This window comes from Saccopteryx leptura, chromosome 7 (assembly GCF_036850995.1).
Source record: "Saccopteryx leptura isolate mSacLep1 chromosome 7, mSacLep1_pri_phased_curated, whole genome shotgun sequence".
Classification (NCBI taxonomy): domain Eukaryota; kingdom Metazoa; phylum Chordata; class Mammalia; order Chiroptera; family Emballonuridae; genus Saccopteryx; species Saccopteryx leptura.
The window spans coordinates 60,723,711-60,738,382 of NC_089509.1; positions in this window are offsets into that span (position 1 = coordinate 60,723,711).

Sequence of the window (14,672 nt, forward strand, 5' to 3'; positions counted from 1 at the left end):
GTTTTTGGCTCAGTGTCTCTCAAGGCTGCAGTCATAGTGCGAGCCAGGGCTGCAGTCATCGGTTGGCTGGAGGAGGATTTGCTTTTGAGTTAACTCACATGGCTGTTCGCAGTCCTTGGGTCTGCTTTGCCTGACAGCTGGAGACATCAGTTTATTGCCATGTGGTATTTCCATAGGACAGCCCACAACATGACAATTGTTTCCCTTTCAAGTGAGCAAGATGGAAGCCACAGTGTTTTTGTAACCTAACCTTGAAATGACTTCCCACCTCTTTGCTGTCTTCTAGTCATTAGAAGCAAGTCACTAAATTCAGCCCACACTTAGGGCGAGGGTGTTACATAGGGTGTGAATAGCAGGAAGCAACGGTCATCTTAAGGCTGCCTGCCACATTCCTGATGAAGGTGTTGAGGGGTTAAAGTGAGTTAATCTGTGTAAAATAATAAATGTGGGCCCTGGCCAGATGGCCCAGTGGATAGAGTATCATCCCAGTGCACCGAGGTCATGGGTTCGATCCCTGGTGGGGCACATATGAGAAGCAGTCAATGAGTGCACAACTAAATGGAGCAACTAAGTGGAACGACAAGTTGATGCTTCTCTCCCTCTCTTTCTCTTTCTCTCTCTCTCAAATCAACAGAATTTTTTTTAATTGAAAAGATATATACATAGTGTCTGATTTTTAGTAAGCACTCATGAAAAGTTATTATTACTGTTGTTGTTATCATCACACCCATTTTCCTGTTTGACTCAGTATCACATCAAGAACCAAAGAATGGGTTTTACACCAGAGCTACTATATATTTGGACAATATGGCAGGCAGTTCCGATCAGGAAACAAGTCTTGCCTGGCCGGTGGTGGCACAGTGAATCAAGTGTTGGCATGGAACGCTGAGGTCGCCGGTTTGAACCCCCCAGTTTGCCTGGTCAAGACACAGATGAGAAACAACTACTAAGAGCCGATGCTTCCCACTCCTTCCCCCTGCCTTTCTCTCCCTCTAGTCTCTCTCTAAAATCAATAAATAAAATTTTAAAAGGAAAGGGGGGAAGTAAAGAGGGACAAATATATGGTGATGAAAAATGATTTGACTTTGGGTGATGGGCACACAATACAATCAATAGTTCAAATGCTGTAGAAATGTTCACCAGAAACCTGTATACTTTTATTGATCAATGTCACCCCATTAAATTTAATTTCTAAATTAAAAAAAAAATCTCAAATGATGTAATACAGGACAGTTTAATAAAGGAATAGGTTGCAAAGATATTTCGAAAAAGGAACAGGGATGGTGACCTGCTCTGGGGCTGGCGTGGCAGAGAGCCACCACTGCCCCTGCTAGGACACAACTGAACGATGGGGAGAAACAGAGCACCCTCAGTTTATCAGTCAAACTCATCAGCATCGTGATTTCACGGTTCTGTAGGTGGGAAGTCTGGACATGGCACGACTGGGTCTGAACGGGTGGGAATGGTACCCGGAACTTGGAGAGGGAAGCTTCACTTCTAGGGGAGGAGTTGCTGGCAGCGTTGTTAGCTTCAGGAGTTAGACCCGAGTAGAGCAAGGATGACAGGCCAGGTACAGAGAGAGGGTCAGCAAGGGCAGAAAGCCCCAGGGGCCCAGCAACGGGCAAAACTGGGAAAACGAGGACCTTGTCCCCAGGTTGACCTTTCCTCCCCTAACATACCTCTGGCCATGTGGTTTAGACCCCCTGGCCTTTCATGTCGCTGGCCACAATGCAGCTCGGACCCTCCCCTGACCTCGCCCCTGGCGTGTCGCTAGTCATGTGGTAGACCCCTTTAGAGGAGGAACAAGGGGCCAGAGAGTGGCCTTATGGACTCCCATGTGGGTCCTTGCATGACCACTTCCTTAAGCACTAACCCCTAGGGATAACATCCAGGCCTCAGCTGTTTCAGCTCCAGGCGCAGAAAAGCAGTAAAACCAGACGAGCAAGGCCACCCATAGCTGACAGGACCAGATGCATTGACTAGTGACCAGTCGGTGGAAACCAAGACCTTGAAAGGACAACCTGGAAAGCTGATGAGTAGTCTTTGAGGTCCTCCCCTGGGACCTCTCCTCAAGTCCCTGCCCTTAAAAGCCCTTAGGCCCAGGGACCCGTGCCTCTTCCCTCCCGGCCTTTCCCCGCCCTTCCCTGTCTCTTCCCTCCGGGTGTGCTACCTTTGCCTATCTCCTTAGCACCAGGAGCCCTTCTTTTGCCCCATTTTCTTATAGCCCGAGTCTTGGCTCTGAATTCTTTCTTATTCAGAACTTCAGTATGAAAGTCTAACACCTGGTGCCATTTTCGCTGCTGCCAACAGAACAGTGCCAAGCGGGGAAGCCTAGCGGAACCAACACCCTGACTCTCCTCTCCTGCAGTGCCGCTCATCGTGGGAGCCCAGGCAGGAGCCAAAGAGCGAGGAAACCCACGTGCTGCCTGTGGTATGGCCAGCCCCCCGGGACTGAAGGAGTGAATGAAAAATGTCTGTCGTGGGCAGGCACAGCTAGTCACTCATGGGACATTTCCTAGGGACATGGCACCATGGTCTTCACATGAAAGGAACTGAAAGGCATTTAATTCTGAATTTCCAGCATAGGGGTTGGGGGGGGGTTGGTGTCGCGAGCACAATTTTAGTAGTTTATGGTGCCTCTGTAGGGGCTTCCTGTTGGGCCCGTGACGTGACGGAGGCACAGTATTTAGATCGCAGCTGGCACGTGGGTCCAGAGGAATCCTCAGGAAGCCAACGTGGGCTGCAGGTTGGACTTCTCTGGAGAATGGGCTTCATGACACAGAAGGCACTTGTTCTGCTTGCTCAGTCTGATGACTCTGACTGGTGGTTCACCTTGGCCTTGTTGCTCAGGTGCCAGCGCAGGGAACCTGCTTAGTTAGACCTTAGGGGCTTCCAAAGGCACCCAGTTTTCCAAATGTCATTCTCCTCCCATTTCAAGGTCTAGGAGCCTCACTTCAGGGAGACAAGGTCGTGCAGCTGGAAGAGAGAAGCCTTCGTACCATAACCAGGAAGCGGGGTGAGCCGAGGACTCAGGGTGGGCCTTTCCCCTCCCAGGCTCAGCAGCCACAGGAAGTCCCTGTGGAAGTCCGGGGCTGTTTGAACAGTTGTTTCCAGGCTTTGCCTGCTGAAGTGTACACTCTGGAGGGGGCAGGGAAGGCTGAATGTACATAATGTAGTTACTGTGGCCCATGTATCTTTATTTTTTTAAATACTTTATGAAGATGCTGTTAAATATAATTGATCTGAAAGACAGCTCGTAAAAGGTGATGAGGGCACTTGCTAAAATATCCCGACTATTTTGAAGAATGATAATGTGTCTGGGTTCCAGAAGAGTGACAAATTCAACCTTCTGCAATCAAGTTTTAAAAATTACAAAAGTAAACGATACATTAAAATATGAAACAGCAAAGTTGAAATAACAAAATAAACAGTAGACTATTAGGTGGGAGTGGCTATGAAAATCTATAATTTGTGAAGATTATCTGTGTTAAAGTACATAAAGATGTTAATAAAGTTTTTAAACAACTTTAAATGTATATAATTCTTTTTTAAAAAAGGCAACTGTTCTAAATTTGCTCTTTTCTGTGATAACTGTGCTGAGCAGTGTCCTAATTAAAAAATTTAATTGAGCATATCCACTATAGTGTTCTTAGAAAGAATACTTTTATTGCATTTTTAAAGTAAGAGTAAAAAGTTTTTTTGTACCATTAATAACTAAAACTCTTTACATTTGCTTTAATTTATATTTGTGTACGTTTAGTGTTCATATGGATTATTGCAGTAAATCAATTATCAATCTATTGGGGGTGTATCCTCAAACATTTTTATTGATACTATGCACATTCGAAATATACTGCTCATAAAAATTAGGGGACAGCCCTGGCCGGTTGGCTCAGCGGTAGAGCGTCGGCCTGGCGTGTGGGGGACCCGGGATCGATTCCCGGCCAGGGCACACAGGAGAAGCGCCCATTTGCTTCTCCACCCCCCCTCCTTCCTCTCTGTCTCTCTCTTCCCCTCCCGCAGCCAAGGCTCCATTGGAGCAAAGATGGCCGGGGCGCTGGGGATGGCTCCTTGGCCTCTGCCCCAGGTGCTAGAGTGGCTCTGGTCGCGGCAGAGCGATGCCCTGGAGGGGCAGAGCATTGCCCCCTGGTGGGTGTGCCGGGTGGATCCCGGTTGGGCGCATGCGGGAGTCTGTCTGACTGTCTCTCCCCGTTTCCAGCTTCAGAAAAATACAAAAATAGGAAAAAAAAGAAAAAAGAAAAAAAAAATTAGGGGACATTTCAAAATGAATATGAACAATAAAATATCCCCTAATTTTTGTGAGTGGTGTGTTTGGAACTTTCTGAACTAACACTTTCCCGTGAAGAAGTGGACTTTAGAGAGCAGTGCTGGGGGTGGGTTACCAAGTTGCCTTCCTGGGGGCGGAAGCTGAGGAAGACAGCAGCAGGCATGATTAGGAGTGGAGGGACTTGGTTTATGCGGAGAGCATAACAGAAGGGCCTACTCATGAGCTGACCAAGTGACATGTAAGCCGGGGGGCAGGCATGGAGCACTGGAAGGGCCAGGTCCTCTGGCAGGAGGGAAGATGAGGCCGGCGAAAACGGGCTCTTACGTGAACGAGGTAAGTAATGGTGGGCATGGGGAGGCCAGCAAAGCTCTACAATGGATAGATTTCGTCAGAAAAGTCCGTTCTGACGACTTGGTGGTGTTATGGGGCCTGTCAACACTCGTAATCTCCAGCTTCGCATCAAGAGTCATAGGAAGTAACAAACCCCCATGGGTTGACACTGAAGGAACGGACTCAATGGACTTTTTTTAGTTCCTTTTGGCTCAATTCCTGTACCTTCCTCATTCAGAATCACTGCCCCCACCCCCGCCCCCGAACAGCTGTCAGCCTGCTCTCTATGAGTCTGTCTCTATTTTGCTTGTTAGTTCATTGTGTTCATTAGATTCTCCATATGAATAAGATCATATGCACTTGTCTTTCTCTGACTGGCTTATCTCACTTAGCATATTGCTCTCCAGGTCCAGCCATGCTCTAACAAAAGGCAAGATTTCCTTCTTTTTTGTGGCCACATAGTATTCCATTGTGTAAATATGTCCCGCAGTTTTTTTACCCACTCATCTACTGATGGGCGCTTGGGCTGCTTTCAAATCTTGGCTATTATAAATAACGCTGCAATGAACATAGGGGTGCATATGTTCTTTCAAATTAGTGTCCCGAGTTTCTTCAGGTAAATACACAGAAGTGAAGTCACTGGGTCATAAGGCAGTTCAATTTTTAATTTTTGGAGGTAACTCCATACTGCTTTCCACAGTGGCTCTACCAATCTGCCTTCCCACCAAGAGAATACAAGGAGTCCCTGTTCTCCACACTCTCACCAACAGTTATTGTTTGTTGATTTTTTGATCATGGTCGTTGTGACTGGTGTGAGGTGATATCTCATTGTGGTTTTAATTTGCATTTCTCTGATAACTAGTGGTGTTGAGCATCTTTTCATGTCTGTTGGACATCTGTATGTCCTCTTTGGAGAAGTATGTATTGAGCTCCTTTGCCCGTTTATTAATTGGATTGTTTTGTTGTGTGTGTGTTTGTTTTGCTGTTGAGTTTTATAAGTTCTTTATAAATTTTGAATAGTAATCCCTTACTAGATATATTGGCAAATATTTTCTCCCATTCAGTGGGTTGTTTTTTTATTTTGTTCCTGGTTTCCTTTGCTGTGCAAAAACTTTTAGTTTAATGTGATCCCATTTGTTTATTTTTTCTTTTGTCTCCCTTGCCCAAGGAGATAGAGCAGGAAAATATTGCTATGAAAAATGGCTGAGACTTAGTTTGCTCATGCTGTTCCTTCTGCTTGGAATGCCTTTTCACCTAATGCCTCTGATTCATCTTCAGTATTCACCCTTGATAGCATCTATCTGATAAGTTCTCTGGACCCCATAGTGTAAACCCTTGTGGCGCTTACCTCTGAAGTCATCTCTGATGAAATTCTTCTGTATCTCACTAAGCTGTCAATTTCCCGAGGGAGGGGATCCTTTGACTCTCCATGGAGTTCTTTATTCCCGTTTCTATCGTCTGGCTCAATTGATGCAATTGTTCAAACATCAGTTATCAGTTTAGAACAGTGGTTTTCAACCTTTTTACACTTGGGGACCAGTGAAAGTAGGAGAATTATTGGGGGACAGCTAAGGCAGAAATCACCTTGAACATAAGCAAATTTGACTGAGGTCATTGGGTCTTTAATTTTTGTACAACACAAGGGTGGTTAATTTCGCAGATTGGCATGAGATTTCTGGCAGACCTGTCCATGGACCAGCAGTTGAAAAAACACTGGTCTAGAATGCCAAGAATCTCTTCTGGAAAGCAGGTTTGAGAAAAGAAGAGAGGACTGCACAGTAAAGAAGGGAGCAGCACAATACATGAGAGGACAGGAGAGAGGATCTGCGGGAGGAGGGGAGAGCAGGACAGGAAAACGACTGCACCCAAGGGTTTTCGCTTAGCGTCACTGAAAGTTCACAGAAGGTCTTGGGCTTGACGCACCTGGCACCAACGTGGCTGATCGAGTTCGTGATAAGCAACTCTGGGAAGATGCACTTTGGTCTGCAGTAGAGGGCCTTTCAGGAGCTCTGGAGGCTTGTGATTACTTGCCTGAGACACTGCAGGCCTCTGGGGACTCTAACCAGTGCAATGGACTTTGCGAGGGGAGACAGCTGAGCTAGAAAAGTTAGTTCAAGTCCCTGGGGGACAATGCTGGATTGGTTAAGGATGCCTTCAGATTTATCTGAAGGAAGAACTCTCTTACTGGAATTGTTTTCTCATGGTTAGGGAGGGGGAGATGGAAGAGGCACGGGATTTTGTATTATGAGAACCAGATGGTCTCTAGGCTTTGCTTTAAAGCATTGAACACACTCCACCTTGGTGTTCTCCACATTCAAAATGAGTTACAACACTCTTCCTTCCCCCTCCACAGGCACGGTGCCACTTGCTGGCTTTGTGCCCTTGAACAAGTTCTTTAAACTCTCCAGGCCTCAGTTTCCTTATGTGAAAACTGAGAACATTAATTGTCTCCTACTTCACTTAATGAGATAATCCAGGAAAGGCGCTTGATACAGGGCCTGATCTAAGATAAGCACTTAATAAAAATGAGCTAAAGTGATGACTGCCAACACCCTTGGCCATTTGGAATAACAGAGGATAAAAAAAAGGCAGTCAAACAAACTATCCAGAGGCATAATGCTTCACTACTCAAAATGTGACCCATGGACTAGCAGCTTTGGCATCTTGTGGGCACTTGTCAGTGGGTTCAAATGTGTCCCTGCCACACAGGAGGAGCTCAATGCCTCTTACTGCCCAACCAACAGGTGCAGGAACTCCCTGGGCTAGAACCCACAAAGAGGGGTGAGAGGGCAGGCTGGGCCAGGTGAATAAGCCAGCTTGGCCCCTCCCCCGGTGACCCAAGCCCGGTTACCCTAAGCCCCGTGGTGCTCACAGCAAATCTGTGGAGTGCCTAGTATTTTGCCTGCCACATGAGCACCTATTCCTGGTAAACTGTGTGGCTAAAGAAAGGACAAATACTGTAGTTACAAACATGACGACCAGAGGGAAGCCCTGGCCTGTCCTGTCTGTGCTGGGCCTGCTAACCTGCTGCTAGCATCGCAGGAAAGACAACTCTGGTAGTCTCATCTCGTTGTTGCCTCCCACACCCTGTTCTCGCAGCTCCTCTTGGTGGCTGGTGGCACTACAAGAAGCACGTTCTTTCAAGGTGTGAACCGTCTCTGCAAAGCCCAGTTCAGTTCTTTCTCTGAGGTTGGCAGAGAACATTTCACTTCAACTAAATTGGGGTAGGGGATCCCACTGCTCAGAGAAGACTCTGTACACAGTGTTGATTCCAAGTCCAGAAGGAAGGGAGCATGACTATTCAAGGGGGTTACTCCCTGTGGAGGTCGGAGACTTCTGTTTGCACCATGTCCACAGCCTCCCTCAGGCCGGGGAGAGCTGGGAGCCACCAGCCCTGCGCCCAGCTCCTGACACTGCTGCTTCCTGGCTTCCTGTACGACTTGACGCTGATAATTTATTTCTCCTGAAAATCGATTCCCTTGTCTGCAGAATGAAGATAATAAAACCTCCTGCATAGGATTATCATGGGAATTAAAGTTAAAATGGAAGATGTGTAAGTGCCCAGAGTGAGACTCTGGAGAGCGGGAACGGGGTGCTGTCCATCATTCCATCAGGACCTCCAGCATGACCACGCACACCAGACAAAGCCACACAGAGTGAGGCTCTGGAGAGCGTGAACGGGGTGCTGTCCGTCATCCCATCAGGACCTCCAGCATGACCACGCAGTCCAGACAAAGCCACACAGAGTGAGACTCTGGAGAGCGGGAACGGGGTGCCGTCCGTCATCCCATCAGGACCTCCAGCATGACCACGCAGCCCAGACAAAGCCACACATACAGTCTCCCTAATTAAAGGGCACGTGCTAGGTGCTCTATGAGTGATAGCATCATTTTTATTGTTACGTCTGCTTAACACAAGATTGCCAGTTTTAGCAAAGAAGGTTGCCTGAAATAGTGCATGGAATGTACTCATACTAAAAAAGTTACTTGTTGTTTATCTGAGATTCAGATTTAACTAGATATACTTTATCTGGCAACTCTTGTTTAAGAACAGTGGGTCACAGGAAGTTAAATTATGAAGGGGAAACTCTGTTACAACTAGTGCCTCAAAAGAAATTGCTACCAGCCCTGTCCGGTTGGCTCAGCGGTAGAGTGTCGGCCTGGCATTTAGAAGTCCCAGGCTTGATTTCCTGCCAGGGCACACAGGAGAAGCGCCCATCTGCTTCTCCACCCCTCCCCCTCTCCTTCCTCTCCGTCTCTCTCTTCCCCTCCCACAGCCAAGGTTCCATTGGAGCGAAGTTGGCCTGGGCGCTGAGGATGGCTCTATGGCCTCCGCTTCAGGTGCTAGAATGGCTCCGGTTGTAATGGGGCAACACCCCAGATGGGCAGAGCATTGCCCCCCTGGTGGGCATGCCAGGTGGATCCCAGTCAGGTGCATGCAGGAGTCTATCTGTCTGCCTCCCCACCTCTCATTTCAGAAAAATACCAAAAAAGAGAAAAAGGATTGCCACCTATAAACAAACAGTTGCATTGGGATTTTTTCCCTCCCCATTAGTCATCAGGGTTATTTTGAAGTTGGCCTTAGGAGAGGGTGAGGAGGAGGAGCAAAAGGGTGAAGGAGGACGGTGGAAGGGAATGGCGAGCCCGGAAACCAGAGGGAGAGGTGACTGAGAGATCTGCGGAGGAACAAGTGGACAGCCCTTAGACTCTTTCAGGGCCTGAAGATTTACTGCAGAGATTAAGGATAAGCAAGGTTCCCCTAGAGGGAAAGAGGAAGAGGAGATTGGAAGGCTAAAAGTCCAGCTTTTTTCAGTGCCCGAAGGAAAAACTGAGAGCCTTTCCCCTCTCTAGTGAACCCAGAGAGGGAGGGACAGCAAGCCAGCCTCAGCCCCTTCTGGAGTCAGACGGCTTCCTCGTGTGGAGATGGTCAGGTAGAACAGGCTACTTGAAAGGCTTTTGACCACCACCCACTCTTACTCTGTGCTTTTTACCTGTGGTCAGGAGAGAAGAGAAACCCGCTCCCAGCAAACGGGGCCCACTCCTTTGTCTCTCTTTCCCTGTCTGCCCCGCCGCCCCAGCCCCCGCAAGGCCACCTCACAGACCCCCTTGCTGCCCGAACAACTTCGTCCAGGGAACTGAGGAAGGGGAGGGGAGATTGAGGGCACACACCCGACACCCGTCCTCCACCCTCCCTTGGGTTTGGGCATCAGCTGGTTTCCACGCTAGCTTCTGTTCCCTGGGGATGGGGTTTCTTTGTCATGATCACAGACTACAAGGCAAACCCGAGGGAGGGAATTATCAGATGAAAAGAATCTCTTGACTCCAACAGAGGAAATCGGTGGGCAGGGCCAGCTGTCAGGTGTGAGCCTTTGTGTCCATTCTCCACTTTCTGTCTCCAATTTCTTGATCCAAGAGTGTGTTCTAAAACTTGAGTTAAATGTATCCAATAGAAAAACATTCTTGAAAAGATTGTCAGCAGACACCAGAAATTAGAAGAACCAAGGAAGGATTCCTCCCCAGAGTTTGCAGAGAGCGCATGGCCCTGCTGACACCTTGATACTAAACCTCTGGCCTCCAGAACAGATGTAATCTATTGATGATCAATATAAAGCAATGCAGAGCTCAAAGGGCAGACAAGTTTACATACAGAACAGCAGAGCCTTTTATGAAATCACTGAGAAACGGATAGAGCTCATTCTCATCTGTATTAGTGGGGACAGGCTACAATGGTGAAGCCCATGCTGTGGGCAGAAATCTGAATTCTCAGTGTCCTTATTCAACAAATTCTTATCACTTGTCCTTTTTTTTTTTTTGTATTTTTCTGAAGTTAGAAACAGGGAGGCAGTCAGACAGACTCCCGCATGCGCCCGACCGGGATCCACCCGGCATGCCCACCAGGGGGCAATGCTCTGCCCATCTGGGGCGTCGCTCTGCTGCAACCAGAGCCCTTCTAGCACCTGAAGCAGAGGTCATGGAGCCATCCTCAGCGCCCGGGCCAACTTTGCTCCAATGGAGCCTTGGCTGTGGGAGGGGAAGAGACAGAGAGGAAGGAGAGGGGGAGGGGTGGAGAAGCAGATGGGCGCTTCTCCTGTGTGCCCTGGCTGGGAATCGAACCCGGGATTCCTGCACACCAGGCCGATGCTCTACCACTGAGCCAACCAGCCAGGCCCTTATCACTTGTCATAGTAACATGGTTAAACAATAAATTAAAAATAAATTTTTTAAATTCAAAAAGTAATTTTTTTAAAGAGAAAGAAAAACCTTTATTCTGAGATTATGACCTTTCTTTCTACTTGTTGGTGTAAAAATGTCATGTTTTTTCATAAAGGTCATAATAAATAATAATTTTTTAAAAACCTGTGCACAGTTAGCAAAATAAGATATTGGCAAATCTCTGAAAAATGTCTTTAAAAATATTTATCATGAAATCCCAAGATCTGAGAAGTACTGGTTTAGAACCTTGGCCGCCAGAGGCAGCTCAGCCAGAGAGGGTTCACGTTCAGACCCGTGACAGGGAGCCACGGGGAGCACCCACGCGGGCCAGCGGCATCTCACATCCTGCGGAAGGCGACGGAGCGGCCGCGACCTGACACGGTGGAACCTAGGGTGGCAGAAACCATATCTTCCACTGGTGGCTTTATTACACCACAGAAATTGGTGAGAAAATTTCAACATGCATTTTGGCAACAGCACAACTATGGCTGCACACTCCGTTTTTGAAAGATGTGCGTACAAAGCAGCTGAAATATATATACCCCCAAAACTCAGAAACATTGATACGTAAAGACACATGTATCCCCATGTTCATTGCAGCATTGTTCACAGTGGCCAAGACATGGAAACAACCAAAAAGCCCTTCAATAGAAGACTGGATAAAGAAGATGTGGCTCATATACACTATGGAATACTACTCAGCCATAAGAAATGATGACATCGGATCATTTATATACAACAAAATGGTGGGATCTTGATAACATTATATGGAGTGAAATAAGTAAATCAGAAAGAAACAAGAACTACAGGATTCCATACATTGGTGGGACATAAAAACGAGACAAGAGTGTGGTGGTTACCAGGGGTGGGGGGAGGGAGGATGCGGGAGGGAAGGAGGGAGAGGGGGAGGGGGACGGGTACAAAGAAAACTAGATAGAAGGTGACGGAGGACAATCTGACTCTGCGATGAGTATGCAACATAATTGAATGACAAGATAACCTGGACATGTTTTCTTTGAATATATATACCCTGATTTATTAATGTCACCCCATTAACATTAATAAAAATTTATTAAAAAAAAAAAGAACCTGTCTTTAGTTCTGTTGCTTTCTGTTTTGGCTTAAATAAATTAAGTTGAACAAATGTGCATTTGGGTATCAACTGGACAAATGAGCTGTGGGAACAGTAAACGTGGATCAGCTGTGGCTGTGGCCCTCGCAGAAGTTACAATCCAGGCGGGGCGATCAGACAAGACAGTGACGGATGATCAGGAAGGTGGAGATGACTCAGTGTCTAGGGCTGGGGGAGGGAAAAAGGAGACAGTTCAGGGAAGCAGGGGTCGCAGTTGACAGGGCATCAGGAAAAACATTCTGAGAAAGTTGGCATTTAGATGGACCAGACCATGTGAGCAATTAGGGGACACATATGCCACCCAGTAAGTGCTCAATAATTGTCTGAGGAATTAATTAAATAAATATTAATGATAGTGTAGGTGCCAGTTAAAATTACTAAGCGCAATGCTTCTCTTAAACTGAACGCATTTGGCGAAATCTCTTAGTTAAAGCAAGTTTAGGGATGCTTTTCCACCTTTTAACTGAGTAGCTGCAATACTTACTTTTCAGCACAAGAGGGAGCTGCTGCCCAGTTTATTTAACTGAAATAGTATTTCTTTAAGTTTTAGGGGAAAAGCTAAGCAGTAATTGTATGATTTTAAGGGATATCCTGCTTTACTGAAGGATTCGCCTCAGATTTTTCCCATAGCCAGCTCACCAGCAACTGTACTTAAAAAAAAACAAAACCGGAGTTACCAAAATCAAATCCCCACACCACTTGCATCAAATAAAGTGTGTACTGTTATTGTCTAAAAGCAGCCCCCTATACATGACAGATAAGTTAAATGTAGGAGGTGGCAGTGGTGGGATTCAGACAGTTCGCACCAGTTCGGCAGAACCGATACCTAATTTTTTTGCTGAATTTGGTGAACCAGTTGTTAAAATGGCACTTGTAATCAGGGTTCTCTCTAAGGTGGGTGCCTGGGCAGCTGCCCAATGTGGAAATCACAAATTTACATTCCTTATTCTTTTTTAATGTTCATATAAGCAACAGTGTATCTAAGCGCCCATAGTAATGTTCATTCCATCCATAGGTGAAAAAAAATTGACAGAACTATGCTTGTAATATTTACTTATACATTTCATAAAACTCATTATACCTTTGATGCAATACTACATTTTGATTCCTTCGTGTTTGTTATTTCAGTAAGCAAACATATAACATAAAGAGAAAAAGTGCCATACAACCAGGAGATGACAACTTGTATTGGTTTTTGTCAGGTGTTATTTAATATTTTTTGATTAACATTTTAAAACTCTTATAATCTAGTTTTGTGTACCTCTTTTATTGTTCTTACTTAAGTATTAAATACATGAAATAATAAACTGTTTTTCGGTATATCATTTTTTATACATATAACAGTCGTTAGGGCAGAGAACCTGTTGTTAGATTATTTGAATCCCACCCCTTGGAGGTGATGTTATTAAAGTAAGCAGTGCTCAATGCGCTTTCAGCTCTCTGAGAATAAGAGCTTAAAGTGAAAGAACATTTGCCCAATTCATGACCCTATTCAACCTATGTTAATATGAATTTTACCTTAAAGAGAGAAAACAGTCCCTTTGGTCTTCTCAGAACTATTTCATTATTTATGGTTCTACTTGTAACGCTAAGTCCCAGCTCTCTGCCATCACCAGTGGCCAGACTCTCCCAGTCTGAATGCCCATGTTTGGGCATCACTTTTTGCCTCTATTGTTGTTTTGTACAACTCACCTTTGGAAGACGAAGACCAGTCACCTACAGAGCCTAACCTAGGACCAGCAGTGGACAATCCTTTCATGTTTAGAAAAAATAATAGCCACGGGTGACCGATAAACAGGGGGTGAGGGGAGAAAACATGCTCTTAATACTTAAGGGTTATATGTTTGCTTGTTTGGGGTTGGTTGGTGATGAAACCCTAATGCTCTGGTCAAGAGGGAGGAGTGGTGAGGAACACAGACTGAGGGAGTCTTGGATTCAAATCCCATCTCTGCCACTTGTGGCTGTGTGGTCTTGCACAAGATTCCTGTCGTTTTCACATCTCACTTTCTTCATCAGTAACAGGGCGATGATGCTGATGAAACTTACCATACTGGATTAATTATTTATAAAGTACTCAAAATGGTGTCAGACACATAGTCAATACTATTAGTGATTCTAAAGTAGAACAATTATATTGTGTGATACAGTCAAAATGTACTTTGATTCATTTAAAAACTAAGTAAACCTTTAAAGAAATATAACTGAGATGGGTTGATAGAAATGTACTGGAGTTATACAGTGCTGATGGTTACACTGCCTCATGACTACGGTAACAACCACTGAATCGTACAGTTCCAAGGGATGAATTTTATGGTATGTGACTATCTCAAGAAAAAAATACGAAGAAAACTTCAACAAATTATTTGAGGACACAGTAGGCACTCAGCCCTCTCCTGGGTTCGGGATATAATCTCTGCCCCTGAGGGTGTTATTTCGGCAGCATCTGCAGGGTGTTGGCCACTTCCCCAGGGCCCTGGAGAAGACGTCACTGTCTGCACGTTTCTGTTCTGGGACTCCGAAGGGTGAAGTAACTTGACCAAGGTCCCACAAGAAGTCCAGGTAGCAAGACCCCAACTTCCTCTTTCCAGTAGGGGCGATCTCATTGAAGACAGGAGGTTGACATCCATAAAGTAAGTAGTGAAGCAGATGTCGTAAGAGCTCATCAGGTCCAATGCATGCAGTAAGGACAATAAAAAAGAGCAGGCCGTGG